The 27446-nt window shown below is 36.8% G+C and overlaps 1 protein-coding gene across 5 annotated transcripts in view; it reads right to left on the bottom strand.

Moving 5' to 3' along the window:
• The window catches only part of SYT1 (synaptotagmin 1), a 530829-nt gene that overhangs the window by 251876 nt on the left and 251507 nt on the right, over window positions 1-27446 (bottom strand). The window lies entirely within an intron of this gene.

The raw sequence follows: 27446 nt of genomic DNA, 5'->3' as shown, positions 1-27446 counted from the left end.
ATCTTACCAGACATCCTATTAATACCCTGTGTGATCTTGTCAGAATTTTCACTGACATTTGAAGCTTTAGATTTCCTTGCTCTTCCGGTTATCAAATATATTTTACTTAACAACAGAAATCAAAAGTCATTTGTTTTATAAATATAGAATTATAAATTATAAAATATTATATATTATATATAGGGTTGCTAGAGACCATGTAGACAGAGGCCATTGTATTCTAGAAGTTAGGCTCCAATAATGAACTCTCTCTGCCAGAGCCGTAACTTAGAATTCTAGCGCCTGGGGCGAGAAAGACTAATGCCGCCCCCCCAGCCCTCAATTTTAACCAAATGAACCGAAAATATTCTTAAAATGCGCCCCCCCTTCAGCATTGCGCCCTGGGCAGTCGCCCCTATCGCACAGTCCTAGTTACGGCCCTGCTCTCTGCTGTCTCCTGTCAGCCTCTTCTACAGTATGGTACACTCAAAGCTCACTGTTAGATTCTATTCTTCTTCTCACCTCTCACGGATTCAGATCTTAAATTTATTTAGAATGTTTAATACCAAATTGTCATGACCAGTGAGTATGACCAATATACAATTATATTGTGTAATAAAAATGTTAGAACATCTGGACCCTGCTGACTAATATGTTGATAAGTAGCTCCATTGTCTAAGATTTGGAACAATACTGCTAAGTATTTCATTATAGTAATGCTCCAAGAGACAGCTTATCTTGCACAATTGTCTGTTCTAAAGTGCCCATATGACATCAACCTTTGCGGGCAAATCGTTTTCAGGTTGTAAGATACAGGATTGTGCTCCATATGGGAGATTAGATCATTCAGGGAAAACTATATCATTTCTAAATGTCCCATTTCAAGTTTAACCAAAACCAGAAACTGAACTGTAAGATAAGACATAAAAAACAGACCATGGTCAAAGTGCTAAAATATGATACAAACATAGCAGACAGATCTCAGCAACTAACTGCTGTGCATATCACATCAAAAGTTAAGTTGTTTTTTTATAGTAGGGTAACCTGCATTTCTAAATTCATTGTTATCTGAACATTTTAAGTATTGTATTTATTTGACTAGTTACTGGGATTTGATATTTGGCCTGTGAGTTATTTTGCATGCAATGATGACATGCTTGTCTAATTGTTAGAAAGCCACTCCAATGTATTTCTTGTTTCCACTGTTTGCCTGCTGTTTCTTCAGAGATAAGGCATTTAACTAGCATCAATAGCCCCTGAGCACTGAAAAAATAAAAGACACTTAACATGAATTGGTAAAACGAACACGTATCTTAAGGGTTATCATTTAAAGAGCTTAGATTCCTGGACTACATTCTCTCTTTTATACTGTTGTATTTGAGCTTTGGGCAATATACTTTCTTTTATTTGTGTGACAGCATACCCTTATTTGAGGTAGCACTTTATATACTAGAGGTCTACGCAAGAGCTGCCTGTAAAATAAAGTAGAAATTATAGATTTGATCAAATAAACCATTGACCCTCTACTCTATTGAAAAAAACTTGTTTGTAAACAGTGCAAATTTATTTCAATGGTTGTGAAAACATGATTTATTTGTTCAAGATAGTTAGTGTTTTAGCTTTAGATATGTTCTTGTGGCTTCAGTTCCTTTGCAAGTGTAGGCAAGCTATTCTTAATGCCAGATTACTAATATAACCAATAAGATCAAAGGAAGTTACAAATGTCAGACTCATAGAGCAATCAGAATGTAACGTGCAAAATAAGGATAATATGGCAACCAGGAGCAGATATCATTTTTATATCAAATCTAGCAGCAGTTTTACAAGTTTATATAATTCCTTTATTAACCATTTTATTAAGACTAAACTAATAATCTCCAAACAGAATTTGTATTCACAACAAATAAACTATTAACATTGGTCATGAGTTTACATTCACAGAACAAGTGATTGTAACTGCTGTCCCTGTAGAGTAAGATGCTTAAGTTCGCTGTAGGCACTACAGTATGTAAATTCAGTATTGGCCAACCTATTTACTATGCAGCATGAGGTCTATATTTCATCACTAGCCTACTGTTGATAGTATAATACATTCAGGACTGCATACTTGGTTTATATATAGAAAACGAAATCATTATGATCTAATTTGTAGTAATAGTATAAAAAGAAATGCAAAATCTTGATTAAAACATAACATATTTACTACCACCTGATACCAATCACACTAAACCTGCTTGCTCCTTCACTCAAGGCCATTCACATTGCAGCACTGCTTGACCCTGCACATGGTGTCACTCACATATAGCACTGCTCCTCCACCAGACAACACTCACACTGAGCACTGCTTACCCCTGCACTTGACAAGAATCACATCGAGCACTGTTTGTTCTTGTACCTGACACCACCCACACTGTGTATTGCTTGCTCCTGCATCTGACGCCTCTCACATTGAGCTTTGCTTGCTGCTGTACCGGACACCACTCACACTTTGCACTGTTTAGTCCTGCAAAAACCGCCACTCTAGTCTGTCTCAGCCATATCCCTCCCCATTGGGTTGTAAGCAAGGCAATCCTTACCTTCTCTCTGCTCCTACTCGCCTATCATGTATGACCTTGTGTACTGTTTTTTATCTTGTCTGTACGATGCAACCAACTTACAATTATATATTTCACATAGGTAGGAAGCAAAGTAAATGCCTTAAGGTAAATATAAATCATTTTATTAATTTGGACTTAACTACACTGATCCTAAACAGCTAACCCAGTGTTTATTTTTTAAGTCTTACAAAAAAGTGCATGCCAAAGAAACAGTAAATAAAAAATTATTAAATAAACAATATATAAACAGTAAATAAAATATATAGTAATTATTATAGTAAATTAAGATAAAACAAAATAATTCTTGGGGCAGATATATTTTGTCTAACTGAACTGGTCAGGTATTAAAATAACAAATATTATTGTTCATTCTAAGGGGCATATTCAATTAGCTTTTCGGTCCATGATTACGCATGGCTGCACGAGTACTGATACCGCAACATTGCGAATTTCCGTGCGCACATCATAGGGTTGCGAAAGGAAATCCGTGATGTTGTGGTACCGTATTGTCAGTTTACATACGCAGCCGCGTGTAATCGAGGACCGAAAAGCTATGAATATGTCCCTAAGGGTTAATAGTTTTATAATACGTTGACTAGTAAAATCAGTATAGTCATTATCCTGCAAAATCTATTGTTTCCTTAATTTCCATGTGTGTCTATGATTCTGTTTCAGCACAATGGTTTATTTGTTAGTCACATGTTAGTCACATGTTGGAATTGGTGCTCCACCGGCAATATTTTTCAAAAACACAATGGGGCATATTCAATTGTCCGCGGTTTCCACTGCGGAAAAACTATTTCCGTAATACTTGAGCCGCGAGCTGAAATCCAGCGAGAAAAGTACCGTAATACCGGTATTTACGCACACTATTACCGTAATGACAGTAATAGTGCGCGAGGCGCGTTACTTTTGGCTGTAACGCCAACAATTGAATATGCCCCTATAAGTGAATATTTCCCGTAACAGTTTTGAAAACTTCACCCATCTCTACTTAACAATTAGTTGGAACAAATACTATTTCTGTCAAAGTTAAGTATTCATACCGTATATGAAAATGCAGCTAATCTTATTGTCTTACTAATATTCCTCATCTATCAAAACTCAGTGATTATAAAACTCCAAAGCACAGAATCAATACCCATATAGCATTTAAGTCATATCTTCTAAGGCTGCTTTCATTGTGAAGAGTCTATAAAAATTATGCTACAGCCCTGATTTGGTGTAATAAAAGCCATGTATTTCTTAAAAAGGATTTGTCTCAGGAACTGACTGATAGCACAAAGACATATATATATATATCAACATATCCCTACAGACAATCTGTAGTTCTTTATCAAGGACACCATTACTCAAAATATTTATATATCTCTAAATCCTGAGCTTCAGCAGAATGCAAGAGTAAAATATCCACAACTATATAAAGCACATTCTGTATATACATCATTGTCTCTCTGTTTATTCTACACATATTTTCCAGTACTTTTTGTGCTAAAAAATATGTTACTATGAAAACAACTGATTAATCAGGGAGACCAAGTAAATTTAAAGTAAGGACGTCAACTCTCTCATATAATCTTGAATAAAAATCACTGATTTTGTCCCAGATTGATGCTTTGAAGTCAGTTAATCTAGTTACTCATCCATTTTGTCTTATACTGTGAATTACTGCACAGATATCATGACCTTGAGATATGCATTTGTAAAATGAGCCTGAGGTGTCCCTGCCATTTGCTGATGATATCTTTTCCCCGGGAATCTCACACTTTAATGCAGACATCTCCTTAATCAATTTTTCTCATGAAACAGGTGACCTAAATTGCCTTTGTTCATAAAGCACCTAAGGACCCTCTCCTTGCAGTTGTATTAGTTATAGATATCATGGGTATTATAAAATACAGCTATAGCCTCTTTTGCACTGGTGTGTGTAATGCAGGTGCTTGTTACAAGTGTACTTGCCTCTCATTCCAGGTTACCTCAGTCTCTTTACATCAGTGGCCTCTGTGGGTTAGAATGTTAAAAGGGGCCCTCGCACATGCAAGTCTGAACAACGGTAGGTATGTTGGATACAACAGGTGTAGCAATACAGTTCACATCACAGTTATTATAATAAGTGGGTGCCAGACCATCCTGCGAAAAAGTCCACTCCTTTTTGAACACCTTAAGCATATGATTAGTAATAAATTAAGGGCAGTGCCCCACAGATAATACACAAGCCTGGGCTGTTGTCTGTAGGGAGTGTGTGGGGTGGTTGGAGCGTGGACTGTAGAGCTAGGTAAGACTGAGTGCACCAGCGAGGGGGGGGGGGCTGATAGCAATGTGTGTGTGAGGGCAGTGAGGGGGGGGGCTGATGGCAGTGTGTAAGAGGGCAGCAGGGGAGGGATTGATGGCAATGTGTGAGGGCAGCACGGGGGAACTGATGGAAATGTGTGTGTGTGAAGGCAGCAGGGGGGGGGCTGATAGCAATGTGTGTGTGAGGGCAGTGAGTGTTGTTGACAACGGGGGCTTGTGGCAATGGTGTGTGTTGGCAAGTGGGGCTTGTGGCATTGTAATATGGGTGTGAGGTAGGTGGTAGCTAATAATGGGTGCGATTTTGTTAGTGGGCTGATGGTGGGGCAAATTAATTTAATAGCGGGGTACATTTAAGATCCGGTGGTTTGGTGGCTATAAATTGGTGAGTTTGGGAAGATTGAGATCTATTTATTAAATGTGAATATGAATTATTTAATGGCAGTGATGGTTGAGGGAAATAGTTATATTTATTAAACGCAAATGCTATTAATTTATTGCTGGGGCTGTGGACTTTCTCTACTTTAATTTGGGTGGTAATTAGGCTAGTAGTTTAATGGTGCACTGCAGATTGGAGCTAATTTTTTAATGGTGGGAGGTATTAATTTATTTGTGGGGTTTTGGTGGTGCTATTTAATTTAATAGTGGGGCCTATTGAGTTAAGGTGAGGTGACGGGACCTGTAATTTAATGATGGGGTGGTTTGGGGCTATTAATTGAATGTGGGGCTGAGTTTGGGAAGAGGACTATTTATGGAATATGAATATGAATTATTTAATGCCAACATAGTCGTTGGAAATGGTTATATTTATTAACTGTAAATGTTATTAATGTATTGCTGGGGCTGTTTGGAGGGAGGGAAAAAGGTTTATTTATTAGGTGTGAATACTAGTATTTTAATGTTGGGGCTTGAGGAAACCTATTTATTAATCAAATGTGAATACTAGCATTTTAATGTTGGGGCTGAAGGGAAGCCTATTAACTAAATGTGGGTGCTGTTGATTTAACACCGGAGCTCGTTGGAGTCTTCTAAATTTCATGTACTTATTTTTTTTCCAAATAGGGCCCCCAGCATTCCAAGACCCAGACAAGCGGCAACTGATCAAGAGACACCAGCAACCACAGGTAGGGAAAGCAACAAGAACAGGTAGGGGAGAGCAGGGCAGTCTGCCAACTGTATTTTTCTATATTTGCAGTTCCTCTGCACCATGTTATGAAATAAACATGAATATGTATATTGTGATGACATTTTCTGTTACTGGGGTGCTACTACTAAATTTAGTTCATTATTTTGTCATACTTTCTATGTATTCGTGTAACCATCACTTGTACACAGAGGTGACAGCCATTATGTGGGTGAACCAATAAACATACCGTGTCCCAGTTTCAGCGTGACAGTCCTCGTTTAGGGCTCTGTCCCATGAGTGGGAATATTGGGGGAATGGTGGTATGTAATAGGCAGTCTAGCAATATTCAGCCCTCTGATGGCATAGTCAACTTTGTACTAATCCTGTATGTTTTAGTGTTTGCCCTGCCTACACCTGATTTGGTCCGGTCCTCATGAGTCCACTTCCAGATATTTTTCCAGGGCCACTTTATGTTCCCAATCTGCCCCTGGTTCAGACAGCTGAGATATTCGAGAGAGAGTGGGTTGACGGTATAAATACACAATGGTAGGCATGGAGAGTTGGTGAAAGTGTGGTGGCTGTGCTCCACGGCTATATACAATAAGTATTACTTGTTTCTAGTTCTTCTAGGTGAAGCATCCCATGTCTGTAGTGCACACACACACCACTACCTACACCAGTCAAGTGCAATAGTAAGATAATACTCAATAACTGACACTCCATGCATTGGCGATAACCACTCACACTCTCAACCTGCACACTATGCTTTCTAGCTGCAGATTTTATAATCTCCTGGCATCTGGTTGTTCCCACATCACTTTATTGTCTTTTGTCCCTATCCTTCTAGACATGTGCATCACACATATTACAGGTACCTGGGCTCAATCATTATACTCAGACTACCTGGCTTCACAGATTCACTTGGTAGTTTTCTATTTGTCCCATCATGCCCATAAATATACTCAATGTCTCTGCATTATTCTTGCTATTCTTCCAATCAGAAATCTTCCTTTATCTCTACTGTCATATTATTGCTCAGCAAAACTCCAGCCAACTACCAGACAAAGTCAAGGCTATAACAATGAGCTTTAACTTGGAATCTACTTGGACACTAGTCATACTTAGACAGACTCCCCAGAACTCAGTTAGGGTAGAAATATACAACTTGAACACCTCTGCTTCCACCTCTGCCTGTGTCTCACAAACACACCTGCAACTCTTTCTCCATCTCTGCATCACGGGGCTTCCAAGGACCTCCTGAGGAATTGTACAGAGAAGTCAACAATGTACAGCTGCTTTAAATAGATGAAGGGGTGGAGCCTTTACACATGTGTCTTAGAACACATACATTTATCAGAATACTATATGTTTAATATGATATATTCATTTTAAAACATGTTTCATATGCTAAAACTGTACAGATGTTATTTACTTAAGTAATGGGATACTGTACAATATGAATAAGAAAATATTTGTAGTTACAATAAAGCCCACCAGATGTCCTCTGAATTCCCTTTAGAATGGCTAGCAATGCATTCATATTGTGAACATCACTTACTTTTAAATACATGCTATACAATGAGTAAACACAGTGGCTTATTTTAGGATGCAGTATAACAGAACTTACTAAGAAGTCTGAGATTTGCTACATCTCATAATTCAGTTTCAGAATTATTTTGCATTTTATGCATCAAAAAACCCAAATGCTACCAAAGCTCTCTTATATATAAACAAAATGTTCTTACATCAGGTTTTCAGGTCTTATATTCATTCCACAGATACATATTTGTTTTAGTGCCAAAATTTATAAACTCTGGTTCTGTTACAGATTCAAACTATGTTCATTACAACTCAATGAGTAAAGAAGTAAAGGTTGTAACTTTGCATTACAGATGTCTCAAGAGAACAACCAGCGCTGTCTATTTTCAATGCTTAAAAATTGTATTTCTGCCAATCTGAAATTGTCACTTACCACTGCATAATTTATCACCGTTATTCTAGCATGACTTAAAATAGGAGCCAAGTCCTAATTCAACCTCACAAAATATAAACATTATTGGCGAGCATATATCCTAGTACATCTTTTACTGTAAAATATTGAAGTTGTAGCTATTTCTATCATTTGAAAAGATCCAATATAGTCGAGTTACACTTTATGAAATGCGCTATATATACTGCATCCATCCAAATTTTCCAACATACCCACAGTTTGGAATTGTCCATTGCTTCTCAATCCTTCCCATTTAAAATATATTTTGGCCAGCTCTTTAATGATTAAGTTCCTCCTAACATGAGAGCAATTGAAAACTGTGTTTTCCCAGACAGAGAAACGCTGTGCTCAAAAGTGGTCATTATAGGGTTGGGGGAAATAGGCTTCCCTTGTTTCTCTGTTCAACAAGAATACTTCAGCTTAAAAGATGTAAACTTCTAGATCTTGACATTGATAAAATGACACTAAGACAACGTTGGAATCATCTTGAACCACTGCACATATTGTTCAATGTCAACAGTCACCCTCTAAATGCTCTCTTCAGCTTTTCTACTTGGTCAAGACTAATACATTTGTAGTATATCAGAAGACTGATACAGCTAAAATACTGCTCACCATATTTAAGAAAAAGAGAAAGTAATAATGCCATATGTAATAAAGTGGAGATACAAGCAACTAAAAACATGTCTAATAAAATATGAACACTTTTTTTCATACTGAATAATGCATATACACAATACATAATTCATTGGTTTCCATCCAGTGTGTGCAGTCACATAGAATGTTTGTGACACAATACCAGGCTTAGTGTCACAAGAACAATAGGTAAAGGGAAAAATGTTTAAATAAATTTAAGCTACAACATGGGAATCATATATGAACTCTATTGGTTTTCAAACATAGGGCAATTAAGGAGTCTGACTTTGTTGATTACAATATTTAAACACTGGTATGTCATGAAGAAATGAATAAAATGATAACTGTGCTATAAGGTATGTTGCAATATTAAATGTTGGGAAACACTGAGTATATTTTTTTCTAGTTCTACATATCTTTTGTATTTCTTAATTAAGTCAACACTATTTTAAGAGGTGTTTATTATTAGGCTGATTGAGCTCTGGGCAGAGTAAATGAAAGCAGATCAGCCCAGGTGTACTTAGCTTACAAGTGGCAACAACAAACAATCCGAATGATCTGAACAAATCTATACACTTGATTTAGACAATTGCCCTTGATAAACCTGAAAGTGGGCAGAAGCAGGTGAAAGAAAATTCCAGCCAAACTCATTAAACCCGCTAAAGTAGTGTCTGCATAAAAACAAGTATGGCACCTATATAGTGGCGAGTATGCCAGTACAATAAACTTGTGCTTGTGTTTATCCTACCTCTATTCAGAACTAAATAAACAAAAGTAGATAATTCACCCTACCATTTACTGAGACCAAAAAAAAAAGCTAGTAGCAATGTGATAGTCAATAAATAATGACTTTAAGTAACCACTGAAAGCTATGCAGCATAAATATAAATTGATAGAAAAGATACTAAAGAAAAACAAATGGTTACTTTGATCCCTTATTGTTTTTAAAGCCATCAGTGGAACTTTGAGATCAAATTTTAGAAAATATGGAGCACATAATAATTGGACAATATACACTAATGATTGTCCCAACACATCATGAGACATAGGTCTTCTTTTTTTGTCCCCCCCCACCACTAATTTTTAAGCAACAGCGAATGCAACCTCATAGCAGGATAGATGTTATCATTCGCAATACAAATAAACAAGAGTCTACGATACCATCACACATATCTCAGCTTACACAGGTTACACAACAAGCCTGATTCATTAAGTTAAGCAAAAAAATAAGTAACTTTGAACCTTGGCAAAATCATGTTGCATTGGAGGGGGAAGTAAATTTAAAATGTGGGGAAAGATTATAGTTGGGGTAGGGCATGTCCTAGATCAACTTTTAATGTCAGTGTAAAAATACAGCTATCAAGCTATATTTGTGTCCTACATGAAAAACCAGTATTTTCCTTATGTGCAAAATAATAAACTAATTTGCACCCCTTGCATTGTAACATGGTTATGTCTAGGAGAAAACTTGCTAATTTGTTTGCCTTACTTACCTTTCTGAATCAGGTCTTAATGTTTAATGTTTAATGTTTATTAAAGAATCATTTAAATGTTTTAGTACTAGACCTTCAGGAGAAACAAAGTATTCAGAAATTGGTCTGTTCAATGCTGAAGAAAGCAGGGCGAGGTGGCACCCAATCCACACTTTTAAAATAATGTCATTAAGTTTCTTTAGCAACATGTTTTTTGCTCTGTAATACTTATTAGCTGTACTTTATTTCATTTTTCTCACATGACCTATTATTTTGCTGTTTAGCTGCATGGGTCTCAAGATAATTTCCCATTTACTTGCCAATATTTCAAAGCTGTATTCTACTAAATATATAAATTATTATTATTATTATTATTATTATTATTATTGTTTAGCCATTCTTTGGAAAGTTGTCACACATAGTGAAAGCTTCATCTGACACCATCACAAATGGAAGCGGTCAAATCTGAGAACCAATTAGTTTTCTTAGTGGTGGTATTTCAAATGTACTTCCGTGCAGGTTTTTCGCCACATTAGAAACCCCATATTGGATCTTCTGCATGCCCAAATGCTTCAACATCTATAGCCATAATGTTCTACCAAAGGTGCTGCTCTTGTTGACTTTGTGGACTATTTGCCTGTGAGGGGTCATTCTCCTCTCTCACCTGATAACCTGCATCCAACTCCCTGCTTTATATTCCTTACTGTGTTTATTGCTGCCCATTGTTTGTTTGCTTCTATATACAAATTATTGCTCTGTTCTCCAGCTTTATCCAGCCCTTCTATACAAATGTCCCACGGGTTTATTTCCTGTTTTCCTGCATTTCTTCAGATTCCTGATCCCGGCTGCTCGCTGTTTGACTGGACTGTTACCCCATTGCACTTTCCAGCTTTATACCCAATAAGACTGCTACTCCATTTTATTATTCATATTTGATTTTATCTGCATTTCATTGACTTTGGCTTCTATGTTACGGTGGCTGTTATCATTTTCAGTCTATATCCTGAACTGTTTTTGCTGTACACAACTATTTGTTGCCCTCCAGCCTAAAGAGCTGCTAAACTGTCATCATATGTGTTAATCATAATTAATTTCACTATTATTTTACCTAATTTTGATTCCTGCTCCAATTGTCCAGTAAACACACAGTGATTCATAACATACAAACGTATAACCACTATCCACAAAGCCATAAGAACTATAGGCAAAATGTGCTGTAATTAAAATACAGAGATCCAGATTTTAAGGGCATTTTTCTCCATATATACTTTCCATCCTGGACCCGATACTTTGGAAATTCTGTGTACTGCTAAAACCCGTCTGCAGTCTCTTGTCATGTTTCTGGATTTGTTTCTGGCAGTGCTTCATTTTCTAGTAACTGCTACAATACAATACAGGTTACATACTATTTTGCAAGAAAAGTAAGAAAGTACTTGATTAAACATGTTAATTAGAAAGTATCAATTATTTGTATATTAAAAAACATATATCATGATCATCTTTTTTAATTATTTGTAAATATGTATTCAATGATTATTTATGAAATGATTATGAGCTGTCACCAGGTCCTTGGTGTTTGCTTTACTACATAGTGCCTTATGTATTAAAGAAAGCAACAATAGACCTGGTGATAGGTCTACTTCAATAATTAACCTGGAAATCGTAATACATCCTGATAATATGCACTTTGTATTAGCCAAGTTTGATAACATTTTATGTCTACACTTTCTGCTTACAAAGCTCTAAAACTACACGGTATGAGCTAAGGGCTGTTTCAGAAAAAGGTTTTGTCTGTCAAATGATGCTGAGTTAAGGATGTAACACAGTGTGAGATAACTACTGTGGAACTTGTGCAGACACTTTAATGAATGACTTCTGTGACTACATGTTTTCAAGTGTGGTTACTATGAAGTTATGTTGCATTGTGTATACATAGTTATACATGCACACATGTATTACTGTACACAGTTATACATGTATGTGTATAGACAGGTATTATATATAATCAAATTACCACTAGAAGTACCTATACTGCATATTTATTCAACAATCCTGGTAAGAAGTGCTTCAAAGTTTTGATTGATTATAGTCTTCAAAATGTTTAGCACATTTCCAGAGGTCATAATTGAAAAAAGTAAAGTGCCCTTTTAGTATTTGGGAAGTTAAAATAGCACGTAGCAGTATTTACTCTCTTTATTGGATTGGGCCTTCTTCTTCCACCAGAGCATCACAATGCTAATCAAAATGAACAGTTGGATTAAAAATCAATTTTATCACAAATACATTCTCTCACTTTTCTTTGCAGCGCCATTCACTACTTAAAAACAACTCCCAAAGAGAAGGGCATTGAATTGTAGGAAATTTGCAAAAAAAAAAAAAAATGATTGCTGAAAAAATGTATAGAAACTTATCTAGTAAAAAAAAATCACCTACTAATTCCTTTTTACTCTCTGTTATTTCCCCATCTCCCATACTTTCTAATGATAATGGTGATTGAGGCGCTCCAAGTTTGACCAAGATAAAAGAAATATTACACATGATGTGCTCAGAAGTCACGGTTCAGCAGCAACAAATGTTGGCAACTATGTGTTGGGTATAGTCAGCATATTCCTGGATGATTAATAGTAAGCATGAGTCATTTTGTACTTTTGGTTTCAACAATGTTATAATGAATAACCTGCCAGTAAGTGTCTTTATAAACATTATCTAGTGGTATGAGGCTTACAAAAAGCAGTTGGTTTTAGTAAAATAAATGCATAACACATTTTTCCCTATTTTCTCTCTTGTGAAGAATGGTAAGCAGGAAATGTTTTATTTCTGTGCCCAAACTGGTATGTGTGCTCAGCAACACTAAACTAACAACACTCACTGCCTTGCAAAGACACTTCTACAGAGCGGATCAGCAGTGCGGCTGTAGCCATTTGTCCTTCACACCGGGGAGTTATCTCATGCAAGACTAGCCATGGAGATCATTTTACCCCAAAACTTGTTTCACAGTCAGTATCGGTATAATCCCTGCAGACAGCAATCAATGAAACGCAAACCATTTGGTATGGATCATGGTTTTCATGATGTTTTTGGATAGAAGAGCACTGAAAAAAATCCTGATTCAACCAGCACAAATCCCTTTGTTGCTTGATAAACGCACTATAACAGTTTCACTTTGGACATTTCTAAGACAGATAAATGACCTGGAACCATTGTAGTAAGTCTTTATAGAAATCTAACAAGAGCAACTAACGTTGTATGTAGTACTTTCTGCTAAAGGAGTTGAAGGAGCCTGATTTTTAATTACAGTTGTGTAATTATTAATTCTGTTCCAATGGCATTAATTAAAATTAAGTGACAAATAAATACAACTATTCATAGAAAACACTCTCTTTCTATAATCACACATGTCAAACAAATCCAATATTACAATACCCTAATGCCTCTCAAAGAAAACTTCTCCTTGATTCAGCTAGGCATACTGCAGGCTGTTGATTAAAACAGTAATCATGAATATTTTTATCACAATAGTTTATTGATGTCTATGTTTGAGACAAAATGGGGATCCAAAATGTGCAAAATCCTTTAAAGCGCAATAGTCGTTTTACAGCTATTTTTCTTTCATGACATTTACAACATACGATTGTGCTCGCTAAATAATATTATAGAAACTACATATAATAGTTACTATATATTATAGGAAATATATAGAGTTAAGAGGTAAAATGCATATAAAAATGATTTACTTAACTCTAATTTATTAAACATTGATAAAACCAATTATGTCTACATGCATTGTACCAAATGGTATATTGCAGAGTCAATTAAGTCCCTGGAAGTGTACACTCTGCAGTTTTTCTGCTATACAATTGTAATAAAATTGCAATTTTAGCTCATATTTAAATCCCTTCATGTAACATCACCAATCATGTTTTTAGTCATTTAAAACAAAGAACTAGGCTAGTAAATAGATTATCATCTTACTGCAACACATTTCAAACAATAACCTGTGACAAATAAGTCTATTGGTCGATTATTAAATATTCTGTGCAGATTACTATGATTTTAATAATAGATGAATGTCAACATCAATGGTAAACGCAGTTCTATCCTAACTCTCCTTGTGGCATTGCTTTTGTAGTCAAATCAGTTTCAAACCTACATACGTCTTTGAACATAAGTGTACATATTAAAAAGGTACACAGTATATGGATATAGACATATATATATACATATATATATATATATATATATATATATATATATGTGAAATCAAATTGTAAAAGATTCCATTGACAAATGTATCCTAATTTGTATTACAGGCTTTATAGGTGGTGTTTTAGGCTTATGATAGCATGGGTATATGGTTTTAGCCAGCTGATATTAAGTGATGTTTTGTGGCTTAACAGAAAAATAGGTGGTTTTTCAGTAATTCCATTAAGAACTGGGGTTATTACTTTTAAGTGACTCTCAAAACTATAATTATTGGTTCTAACAAAAACAGTTATTTAAAAATATTTTTTAAGGTATAAAAAGCCATTTATGATATGCATGTGCTTAATATGCTTCGTACAGTTTTTTATAGAATTATGAATTTTCCATATTTTACAGCTTAAATTCTGCATTGGCTCCAAAACACTGACATTTGTAGAATTTTCAGAATGGATAAGCTAGTGTCAAATAGTAACTTTATAATACATCATTCATCTCCTACCCCAGCACTCCTAATAAAAATGTCATTAAAATTCATTCTGTTCCTGAATGTATAAATGCCACAGACATGTTATTTCTATACAAATAATGGTATTTTCATCAACATAGGTTCACAAAAGCCAAGATGCATATATTGAGCAGGAATAAAATCACTTTCCATCTTTTCTGTAGGTACATAAGTGGGAATAAGACACTCTGCAGACTCAGTGAATACCACTAAAGAATCACCCTTTAGGTACATGTAATACAGAATTGCACATTTCTAGTTGAGTCTAGTATGTCTACTTTTGTGCCCTTGACACATACACACAAGTTCATAACTACAACCTTAACTTGACCCTTCTGCTCTGCCCAAGATTTGTTCCTTTTATCTGCACTTATTACTTGCTCCCATTCCCAGTTACAGGACTTTTCTCTTTCTATTCTCAAACAACTGTCTGACCCCTAAACCAACATATCTATGTCATTGGATTATACATCCCCGCTAGCATTTTTTTTCTATTGCGATATGTATGCCTCCCAATGTTTGTCTCTTCGGCAGTGGGATGGGTGCACTCTGGGACATGACCACACACCCCTGGGGCATGCCTAGCACTTTTGAAGCGCTAGACCGCTCCATTCTCTGCTCCCCTCCAAACCCCTTCATTGATGTACATGGCCCCCATTAACCACTGCTCTGCCATGCAGAGCAGTAGTGGACAGAGGCAACCCCAACTTTACCACTGATTGGGACAAAGCTGTCCTGATCAGGATGGCGGGACAGAGCCCTCAAATAGGGACTATCCCACCTAAATTGGGATGGTTGGGAGGTATGAATATAGATGGATCAACATGCACTATGGGACACTTAACCTAATATATCAATCTTATCATCACAAATGATTATTTATAAGAAGCCACAAATTCCACAGTGCCGGACATTCAGCACACAAAGCATATGTACATGAGTAAAATTAATAATAAAGGAACACAATGACAAAACATGGCAGTGCCAATTGTACAAGGTCCAATAAACAAGTACAAGATAAATGGAAAATCCAAATAATAACTCAAATAGAAAATTAACCTAAATATATGGAGTGGCAGGTGGCTTTAACATACATTTGCAAATGTGTGCAACTAAGACTTTTGCACTTTTATCTACAGTATAAATGGCAGGTCTTTTGCTGGCTATAACAGTGTACTGGGGGAATTTTTTGTGTGTCTGTTCCTTTTAGGATAACCCCACCCTTTCAAGCACCTGCTATGAGCCTATAAACTGATTGAGCAACTTTCACTTCTGTATTTGTGTGAGACGCATGTTGGTGTCAGTAGCCGAGGGTGAGTACTGGCGCTGAATTGCTGTTTTGAGGCTTCTGGGGTACCTCTTTGGTAAGTTAGCTCTCAATTTAAAAACACATATATGTATGGCCAAATTATATGGGACTTTCACTGTTTAGAGTTAGGACTACCCTATTAGCAAAAGTGCCGTGAATTGGCAGGTGGCTTTAGCATACATTTGCAAATGTGTGCAACTAAGACTTTTGCATTTTTATCTACAGTAGAAATGGCAGGTCTTTTGCTGGGGGAATTTTCTGTGTGTTTGTTCCTTTATGGTAGAGAGGGCCCTGCTTGTGTGATCTTACAATCTAGACAGTTTACAATCTAGATAGTTTACAATCTTATATTTTCTCATAGATTGTAAGTTTGTAGGCAGGGTGTCACGCGGAGGATAGCGGCACCTGCAGGTATTGGCACAGCTCCGCTAGGAGGCGCGGAGTCCAACACGCCGCCGGAGCGGGCAAATGCAGGACAGAAGGGAAATCCAAAAGCAGGGTCAGGGAAGCCGGGTCAGTGCACAGGAGACAATCAGAGAGGATATATATATATACATATAGATATATATGGAACCACGCTGGAGGCTAGTATGAACTAATTGCTCTGGCACCCTAGTGGTGTCAGAGCATGGTTTATATAAGGAGCAGGCTGCTGTCATTGGTGGACAGTGGGTCGGCGGTCAGACGCGCTGACCGCCGACAGGAAGCGGGGCAAGCGCGTCCCGTTGCTAGGCAACGGGCGCGCATGCGCCGAGGCCCACCGGAAAGAGCGTGCCCGTTGCCTAGCAATGGGGTGCTCCGTCAGAAGAAGACGATCGTCCCCGGCAAGCGGGGCGTGGGGACGGCGTCTGATACAGGGACTTCTTACCTCCTTATCTGTCTGTTGATACCGTCTTGTTTAATTAATATTGCTGTTAAGTATACTGGCACTATATAAATAAATGTTAATAATAATATGCATACACATGTCTATAATCACTGCATGGTTAAAATAGTACTGAGTGCCCATTACTCCAAGCTCTTCGACAGCCATAGCATAATTTATTTTTAGAATATTAAATATGGTGTGGCTTATCTGTTTTGTGCAATTTGACATATGTTATATTACATCACTCCCTGTTCAGCTACTTTTAAATTGTTCAAACACGATGTAAATATTGTAGAACTCTCCTTGTTGAGTAAAATAAGAGTATTTGCATGTCTGATATATTGGTTTATTGGTCATGCCTGGAAAAGTCAGTTAAGTATTTTACTGTTTTAGCTATAATTTGGCCAATGGGGGCACTGCTCACCCACACTATATGGCTGATGTTTCATTTTATCTCTGCCTCTGAAGTTATATAACAATGCACTCACGGTAATAAAAGTAAATATGAAGGGAAATATTTTTTTTAGGTGGAAAATGTCATATATTTCTGCCTATAAATAAGGTCTAGTTTCAATATATTTCATAAATAAAAAATATTAAATGAACAAAAATTCACATACTTAATAATATATAGAAAAAATTATAAAACCAAAAAAACTTTATTTGAATAAATGTGATGCAGTATACTGAGCTCAATAAATAACACCTTGTGTTTGTATATATTCATTGCATCACCTTGTGGAATGAACAGTTTTTAGCTAACAACTGTATGTGGCCTGAGGAAACAAACATGCCAAATGTCAACTGAGCTGTTCAGTCAAGCACGCCAAACAGCACAATGCTGCAATGATATTTCACTGTGTGCTTTTCTGTTTATCTAGCTATTCCTCCTCTGAAGCCTGAGCTAACATAATGATACAAAAACCTATAGATTTAATAATGTACATTTCACAAGTACATATATACATAAGCGCTACGGAATATGTTGGAGCTATATAAATAAATGATGATGATGATATACATACACTCTTTAGTAACGTCTCCTCATTAAATTAAATCTTTTTATTTTACTCGTAAAAAAAACCAAAACACTCATTATAGCTTAAATTATAACTTAAATTAACCATGAAAGTAAGAGGACATAGGAATTGTTTTCATTTCATATCACATTTCTGTATTTTACAAATTATGTTATATGAGTATTTGTGTAAATGCACTTGCACACATCCAATGTGTCTAGCTGGTAAGAAAACCATGTCAATGATTATAAAGAATTCAATTCAATTACCAACACCTCCCGAATAATAATTTTAAAAAAGCTCATTGTTAGTGAGAAAGAGGTGCACCAGCCACCCATTCAACAGCCACCTATATACGCCCTCTCATCCTGCAAACTGAAATATTATGTTTGCATTTTGCCTAGTGAGACTTAGTTAGGAGCATCATCATCTGCGCAGCTCATAAAAGATGTAAAACATCCCCACAACTGCCCCTATTTGGTGGCCAGATCCATGTACTTGCTATAAAAACAATGGCATTTGCGCAGAAATAGGCACATAATATTACTAATTGATGTATTTGTTGCTGGAACACAATTTTGCATGTTGGTTATTTACCTTAAGAGCTAGATTTACTAAGCTGCGGGTTTGAAAAAGTGGGTATATTGCCTATAGCAACCAATCAGATTCTAGCTTTCATTTATTTAGTACCTTCTACAAAATGACAGCTAGAATCTGATTGGTTGCTATAGGCAACATCCCCACTTTTTCAAACCCGCAGCTTAGTAAATCTAGCCCTAAGTGTCTTTTGTTCTGGAAGCTATAAGTGCTACATTTGCATATTACACATACTTGATATTCATATACTGTTGTGGAATTTTTTTCTAATATTGGACCATTTCTAGCAGAAAATTGTTAAAATTAGAAAATATTTTGGTATAAAAATATGTATTTTTTTGTTTTGCAGTTGTTATAATTATTATTTTTATTGTCATTGATCTGTTAGACATCACCATGCTTCCAGCTCCAGACTGTGGGGAGAGCAGAGCATACATAAAACTGGAATAGACAAGGTAGACAAAATAAATGCAGATGTGAAAACAAAAGCTAGGGGGACCCCTGCCCATGAGAGCTTGCAATCTAGTAGGAAATGGGCAGAGCTCAGAAAAAATGTCAGAGAAACTGATAGATGTTGTTAGTGGGCTCAGAAACCAAACAAATATGGTAACAGCAATGGCAACTGAGCTCAGTGGGTCCAGCAGCTGAACAGAGATGGTAGTCCATTAGATTCTGGAAACAACCTTGTTTTTTGGTGTGATGACACTCCTCAACGTTACTGTATCATTTACCTCCACTTTTCAGAAATTTTAAATGCTTTATACTTGTGAGTAAGATTAAGTAGGCGATAGGGCGTAGAGCTAAACTATTGTGCAGCTACCTCTAACTGCCATCCACATGCCACACAATTACATTATTAAATAGAGTATACATTACATCCTGCAAGGTTAATGGTATAGTTAAATGTGTTGATTCCTTTCCAAAGACTTTCCAGGAATGTGCTTCATTTTACATATTGCAGTATTTTTAGCCATGTAGCATTCAAATTACCCTGGAGTAATCTGTCAAGGAAAGTGCTGAGTGAATTGTTGTTGAGTAAAAGATGCAGATGATTAAGAAATGTATAATAAATAGTTCTCACATAAAGAATAATTTAATCTGAATTCTGTAATATAAAATATATTTTAAGGAATTTCAGGATTCAAAGTAATTCAGTACTATGGCTTATAAACCACAGACATACAGTAAAATAGGTTTGTCTTGGTTTGACAAGTTACATAATGGATTTTAGTTGGTTCAGATATCTCAAATGAATTTGCTAAACAAAAAGTTTCTTGTGTTAATCGGTAAATATACAACATCTTACTGACATTTTTAGTTTATGAGTTTGGAAACTAGACCACCTCATTTTGCTGAAACATTTTATCTATTTTAAATATAGTTTTCCAAAGTTCTCATATCTGCTTTTTTAGATATCAATATTTGCCTATTATAGTTTAAATGCAGCTATAACTCAGCATTATGGGATCACACCATAGTTTTGGTTAAGGCATCTCCAGTGTGTAACCAGCATTTCCTATAAAGTCTTCCACACTGGTATATGGTTTCAAAACTTGCAGTAATGAACTGTGGCAGAGTTCTGATTAAGTAAGGCCATTTAGCATCTGCTGAATTCAAGCTATGCAAGATGAAACTGTTTAATTGAAACATTGTTTTTCTTGTCTTTAACCAACATTATATATTTTGTAAATCTCTGGTGAATGTCATTGTTATATGTATGCCATTTATTTCTCAGGGCAAGCTCTCATTGACAACGCTTCAGGAAGCAGGGAATGTCAGAGGTTAGTGAATAAATGCCCGTGAGAGCTAAAGCAAAATGATGACAAGCCATTATCAAACATTCATTAACAAGCCATTATCAAATGATGCTTCCACATGATAGGATACTAATTCATTGCTAAGAGCATGTTAATGGCCATACAAGTCCTGCACAAACCTCAGAGTGCTATAGTTCAAACATCTATTTCTGGGCAGGGATGATCTTATCTTAGATGTGTAAGTTACATTTTTGTTCAGCAGGTTTGTGTGTGCTTACATATTAAACAGATATGTTACTCTATTGCAAGTAATTATTAATATCCATTAAACCCATTGTTATACCCATGTAAAACCACATTGGTGTTTTGACACATTGAACAAGCTGAACAATATAGGAAAAAATGGCTCTAAATCACCTTTGAAAAAAATGAAAAACTATAAATGAAATGTAAAACTATCAATGCAGTAGTTTAAACAGCCTCTAGACCACAAGCTCTCATGAGCAGGGTCCACTTCACTGTGCCTGTTGGTTTGTTATAGTATACAGTATATAGTCTGTGTGCCAAATAAAAGTTGTGTAGTACTATGGAAAATGTTGACACTTTATAAATACTGGATAATAACACTAATAATAATAATTAGATGAAAAAGCCTTTTGGCTTTCAGTTGTCATAAAATGAAAGGTATGAGGCGCAAAATAATGTGTATTAAAAATAGCATATTAGGCAATATTGCAAAGGCAAATGTTAATCCATGGTATCAAGTCCTCTTAAAAAAAGGGTGCCTTAGCTCTCTATTTGTAAAATGATTTCTTATGCAAGGGGATGTTGTGTCTAGATCCATGACTTATTAGTCAGCACAAGTCTCCAGGCCAGCACGTTCTTTGACTTTAATACTTCACTTTCTTTTAAAGCTTGATATGCTTATCAGTATTCAGTTACCCCCAGGTCTTCTGCAAAAGTCTGATACTTGCCAACAAGGAGAGTAGGTTTGTAGACAACTAACAGAATAGTAAGTAGAATCACAAAAACAAATGAGGTGAGATGTGGTAAAAAAAACAATGTTGTGTGAAGTCAGAATACAACCTCAGTCAGAGTCAAGTAGTATTACCCATGGTCACTGACAGACAGCTAACAATAAACACATCAGAATCCAAAAAGGAGGTCAAAAGCCAGGCCAGATGTCAGCGCAGGCATGAAACAGTCAAAGTAAAGGAACACCTGCATTAAAAACACATGATAAACAGCATCCAGGTATTGTAGAAGGAAAAAGGTAAAAGCAAATACATACACTGGTAAAAAAGTAAAAATAAAGATAGAGAAACTGATCTCTCTGATCATCACAGACTACATGATAAACTACAGCACACTAAAACATATGACCCCAAAACTATATATATATATATATATATATATATATATATATATATATATAGTTAAAATAACATATACGTCATTAAAAAAAATTGACTAATAGGGCAGTTTTAATTATTTGGAGGACAAAATAAATACAAATTAAAGTAACTAAAGTATAAATGTATAGAGATGTAACAATATATCAATAAACCAAATATAGTAGTTGCGTATCATATAATAATATACCAAATGAAGCAGCATATTGTATAGTAGGTAGAGGGTACACATAATTTAAAAAAATATGAAGGTGTAATAGCACATAACTGTTGATTCAAACTTACTGGTTTGAAAAAAAATATCAATAGTTGAGCAGATAGAACAATTACTTCCCCATGATATCTGGGATCCCATTGCTAGGAAAGAAAATGAATACCTTACATGCAGTGGAGAACACACTGCAATACTTGAGATCTTTAAACCTTATATCTTGCAGTGTGCACATAGCTGTGCCTATGTGAGTTTTGGCAATACCTCATGAAGTATGTATTAAAGAGAGCCCAATGTATTGTTGGAATATTATGGAAAATCACAGTTGTTTCATTCTGAAGAAAACAAACTGCGGCGCTTTCAACACAATATGAAAGCAAATACAGTTGATGCTGTGTGTTTCAAATGAGTGCCTGTTGCTGTAATCATTGCAGTAGGGTACAGCCATTCGATATGTTTTCAAGTTTTTGGAAAGCAGTAATGTTTCTATAGTAACTTTTTTTGCAAAAGTGAATCTATTTTTTAGGTTAGTATATTAAAATCTGTAGGGTTTGGGGGGGGTGTAGTATATTTTGTATTTTGTGCGATTTACATTAAGGGCTTTTTCAAACATGTTTCCCATACATTTTTTAATGTTCTTGCATACTTATTTTAACTTATGTAGAATTCTGCTTGAACTATTAAAATGTGATATTTGGATAACTATTACTGATATGACTACACTTCTTATTGACAGCTAACTTATTGTTACACATAGTTTAGAGATGTACTCACTTTTACATACACTATTACCACTTATCTCATTTGTATATGACATTTATTAACATTCTGTCTAGCTATTCATTACATTGTCTCAATTAATTAGCTTGTTATTGAACATCTAACAAAATTATGACTTGAATAACTGGACTATAACCTGTTACTAAACGCCCCATATACCTATATGAATTTATTGGAAAGCCATCATTGTACTAATAGGTGTTCAATAATAAGTTGTTATTCTGTCTATTATGGCAGCTTCAGTGAATAATTGGATAACCTTTTACACTACAAATAGATAGTTTCATAATTTGTTTTGAAACTATGTTATCACAGGAATTGGATAAACTGATAAATATTAACTTGCCAAGTGATAGGACTATAATTTTGAGATGAGTTCTATGGCCAAACACCAAGGGCTAGATTTACTAACATTTGAGTTTGGTGGTGATTTTAAACCGCCACACTTGGCTGACAGTTTATTGCTCTAAACCGTCGTATTTACTATGGGCGGTTTGAGGTAGCGATGTAAAATGGCTGGCGATGTGTGGCAGATTGAAAACAGCTAAACCGCCGATGGTGTGGTTAAAATCACCATCAAAACGGTTATCCAAAACACAGAACCAGACAGTTTTAATACCTGCTTCTGAAAGGCTTGATACATGCTGTTTTGCTATTCAGAACATAAGAGAAAGCACCATTGACATTTAAATTATCGAGGCAATCAACATTTATTGATTAAATGGGAAAATTATTTTAAAATTAACATATGGGGAAAATTTTCATTTTCATCTTTTTAAAAGGACAAAATTATTGAATTATTATTATATTATTCCGGCACTATTTAATGCCAAATTGTACAACATAAAAAAATTATGTCCACCATTAACAGTCAGTTAATATTATTATATATTCACATTTCCCCCATAATATAATGTAATAATAGTGTCCCCTTAAAATAATGAAATTATTTTTTTCGCCCTCATAAGTTAGTTTTAAGTTAATTTTGCCCCTTAATCAATAAATAATGATGGTGCTTCCTCTTATGTTCTGAATGGCAAAATAACTCAAACAGCAGCAGTTTGAGCCATCTCACCACTCACAACCACCTCTTTTATTTTGGGCATTTGGTTTTGAGGAGGTTTTGCAAACCCTAGCTTAGTAAATCCGGCAGTTTGTATATTCGTCATTGCTAAAATTGGGATGGTGATTTGTAAAGTGGTAGTTTTGTAAGATGTCACTTCTGGCTGTTTTAATGGCTGTTTGGGCTTTAGTAAATCGTGAGGTTTTGACATTAGGCCACAGCATATGACTGTGCCATACTGTATTTATTAATAACAGCAACATGTGCTTCTTTTGAAACAAGCAGACCAGGTTCAGTTGTATTTGTCTGTAGATTGTATCGCAGCACCGCAATGTGCCATCTTCAGAATAGAGCAACTGTGACTACCCATCATAGGCCACCACAAGAGTGCTCTATTTATCTATATTAATACCTCAACATAGCTCATAACTGCTGTGAACTACCAAAGGTATTTAAAGATAGCAAGCACTACAGTGTACTGGATGCAAGTTATTCATTTGAATTTCTAGCAATAGGTGTTCTGATATCATGGGGAGATAGCAGGGATCATTGAGTTCTTGTGGTTTTATCTCCTTACAGCAAGAACTCCTTTGCTATATTTACTAAAGTACCTTGGTTTTCAATTGTGGGCACCTCTACACCTGTACCACGTTATTTGCATTTCTGACCTATGTTATTTACATAACTGTGGCCAGTTACAATATTATATACTAATCTGTTCTACTCCGACAAAGGGAGAGTTAGGCACTAGAAATTAAAAAATAATAAAATAGAATATTACTACTCACTTATTGACAAATATATCCTTAAAGGTACAAAAGACATACTACCTGAATGCATAGGTAAACAACTCTTATTGCTGTGAGAAAAAGGCTCAAAGGCCAACAACTAACACAATGCCCGAAAAGTTGCATTCTCTCCACCTCTTGAGGTGTGTTTAATATACACACAACGGGCCTGAGTCATTAAGGAGAGCAAAGCTTAAAAAACGAGTAACTTTGCACCTAGGCAAAACCATGTTGCACTGGAGGGGGAGGTAAATTTAAAATGTGGGGACAGATTTATACTTTGGGTAGGGCATGTCCTAGATCAACTTTAAATTTCAGTGTAAAAATAAATCTATCAAGTATTTGTGTACTAGATGAAAAAACAGCCAGTATTTAACTTATGTGCAAAATAATAAACTTATTTGCACCCCTGGCATTGTAACAATGTTTGTCTAGAAGAACATTTACTCCTTTTTATGCCTTACTTTTCTCAATGACTCAGGCCCTAAATGGGCATTAATATGGAGTTGTTCCCCACCTTTGCTGCTACTACAGCATCCACTCTAATGAGAAATATTTCCACAAGATTTTGAAACATAGCTGTGGAGATTCACATCCATTCAGTCAAAAGAGCATTAGTGGGGTTGGGAATGGAACTTAGGTAAAAAAGGCCTAGCTTAGCACTGATGACAATACCAACATCTCCTTACTTCCCCGAGTTTGATGCCTGGGTCCATCTTTGACTCTTCCCTTTCTTTCACCCTCCATATCCAATCCTTCATCCAATCCTGATGCTTCCATCTTCGCAACATAGCTAGTATCATCATCATCATCAGCTATTTATATAGCGCCACTAATTCCGCAGCGCTGTACAGAGAACTCATTCACATCAGTCCCTGCCCCATTGGAGCTTACAATCTAAATTCCCTAACATACACACACACACACACACAGAGACTAGGGACAGTTTTGATAACAGCCAATTAACCTACCAGTATGTTTTTGGAGTGTGGGAGGAAACCGGAGCACCCGGAGGAAACCCATGCAAACACAGGATTTGAACTCATAACCCCAGTGCTGTGAGGCAGATGTTCTAACCACTAGGCCACTGTGCTGCCTTCCTTTCCAATGATGCCACCAAAACTCTCATTCATTATCTGATCATTTCTCTCCTTGATTATTGCAACCTCCTCCAACACCCATCACGTTCATTTTCAGTCTATACTATGCTGCGGCAAGATTAATATTCCTCTCTTGCTGGATTACATCTGCCTCCCCTCTTTGTCAAGTCTTACACTGGCTTCCTTTTTCCCTACAGAAATCTCTTCAGACTCCTTACCCTCAGCTTCAAAATACTTGTCACTCACCGGACTGTGAGTGCTTCTTCCCGGACATTTAGGAACCGTGGCCGTCCTCCATCCTGAGGGACTGCGCATGCGCAGCCCTTTCTATACCTTCAGTGTATGTTCCTTTAACTTAATTGGCAGATCAGGCAACCTCCCTATATTAAGCACCTGTGGTCATCACCACATTGCCTGATCTTGGAGTCTCATTCCCCATGAGTCTCTGAAGGTGTTCCTGTGTTTCCTTGTTTATTCAGCCCTGCTGATTCCTGTGGTTTCCAAACCACTTCTACCTCTGTGGTTTCCAAACCACTTCTACTACTGTGGTTCCCATACCACTTCTACCATCTACTGTATCATCGTGACTGTGAGCTGATTCCTATCCGCTGCCTCCGTGCACTACAGTCTTCTAACCACTTCAACTCTACCATGTATTATTGGGACTGTTAGCTGATGCCTATCCGCTGCCTCCGTGCACTACAGTCTTTCATCCACATCCACTCACCTGTTCATGATTGTGACTGTTAGCTGATTCCTATCCGCTGCCTCTGTGCACTACAGTCTTCAACCTGCAACTCGTCTGTGTTTCATCATCGTGACTGCTAGCTGATTCCTATCCGCTGCCTCCGTGCACTACAGTCTTCAACCTGCAACCCGTCTGTGTTTCATCATGACTGTTTGGCTGATTCCTATCCGCTGCCTCTGTGCGCTTCAGTCTTCAGTCCTTGTCTACTCTCCGTGATCATCTGTTCCAGTTCAACTCTGCTCCGGTGTCCCATCGTTACTGCACCTGCTGGTTGCTATTGGTTACCTCCGTGTTCCCGCAGAGACCCGCTGCTGTTACTTCTCAGCGCTACTCATCCATCTACTGCTGATCCGCTCTCCACGCCTTCCTGTGTTCCCTGCTGGTCTACCTACCTGTGCGCTGCACCTGCTAGACCCCTGCTTCACCCATCCAGGGACTGGTATCCTGCTGGCCTCCTGCCCTTCAGGTATCTCTGCACTCCTGTCTGACTGCCTTCTCCTGAACCACGGTATGCATACTTCCCATTGACTGTGCTGTGTATTGCATACCTTGCTGGACTGTGTTGGTTCTCCTCTGGAGTGTACTATCCGCTGAGTCTATTGCCATCATTGACTGTGTTATCTCATGCCGGATTACTTCAAGAGACTTTCTATATTGGCAGTGTTGTTCAGTCATTTATACATTTATATTGTGCATATTACTGTGGATCAAAGTCAAGGTGCCCGTGTATATATTGTGTTGCAGTCTCTCCCCGTGCACCTCCTCACATATATATTCAGTAGTACCAATTGCTAGTGGCAGACCACTGACTCCTGTTTACAGTTTCACCTGTTCCAGTATCCTCTCACATAGCAGTGGTACAACTTGCTAACGCAGACCACTGACTCCCCGGATATCTCCACTTGGATTCCATTCCTTCACTCAGACAGCGGTACAACTTGCTATCCGCAGACCGCTGACTCTCATCACCTCCTCGTTTCTGTTGGACATTCCTCCT

The sequence above is a fragment of the Mixophyes fleayi genome, chromosome 4, assembly GCF_038048845.1.
Source record: "Mixophyes fleayi isolate aMixFle1 chromosome 4, aMixFle1.hap1, whole genome shotgun sequence".
NCBI lineage: Eukaryota > Metazoa > Chordata > Amphibia > Anura > Limnodynastidae > Mixophyes > Mixophyes fleayi.
Note: the sequence above shows the minus strand (reverse complement) of the source record. Positions and strands in the feature narration are given on the sequence as shown.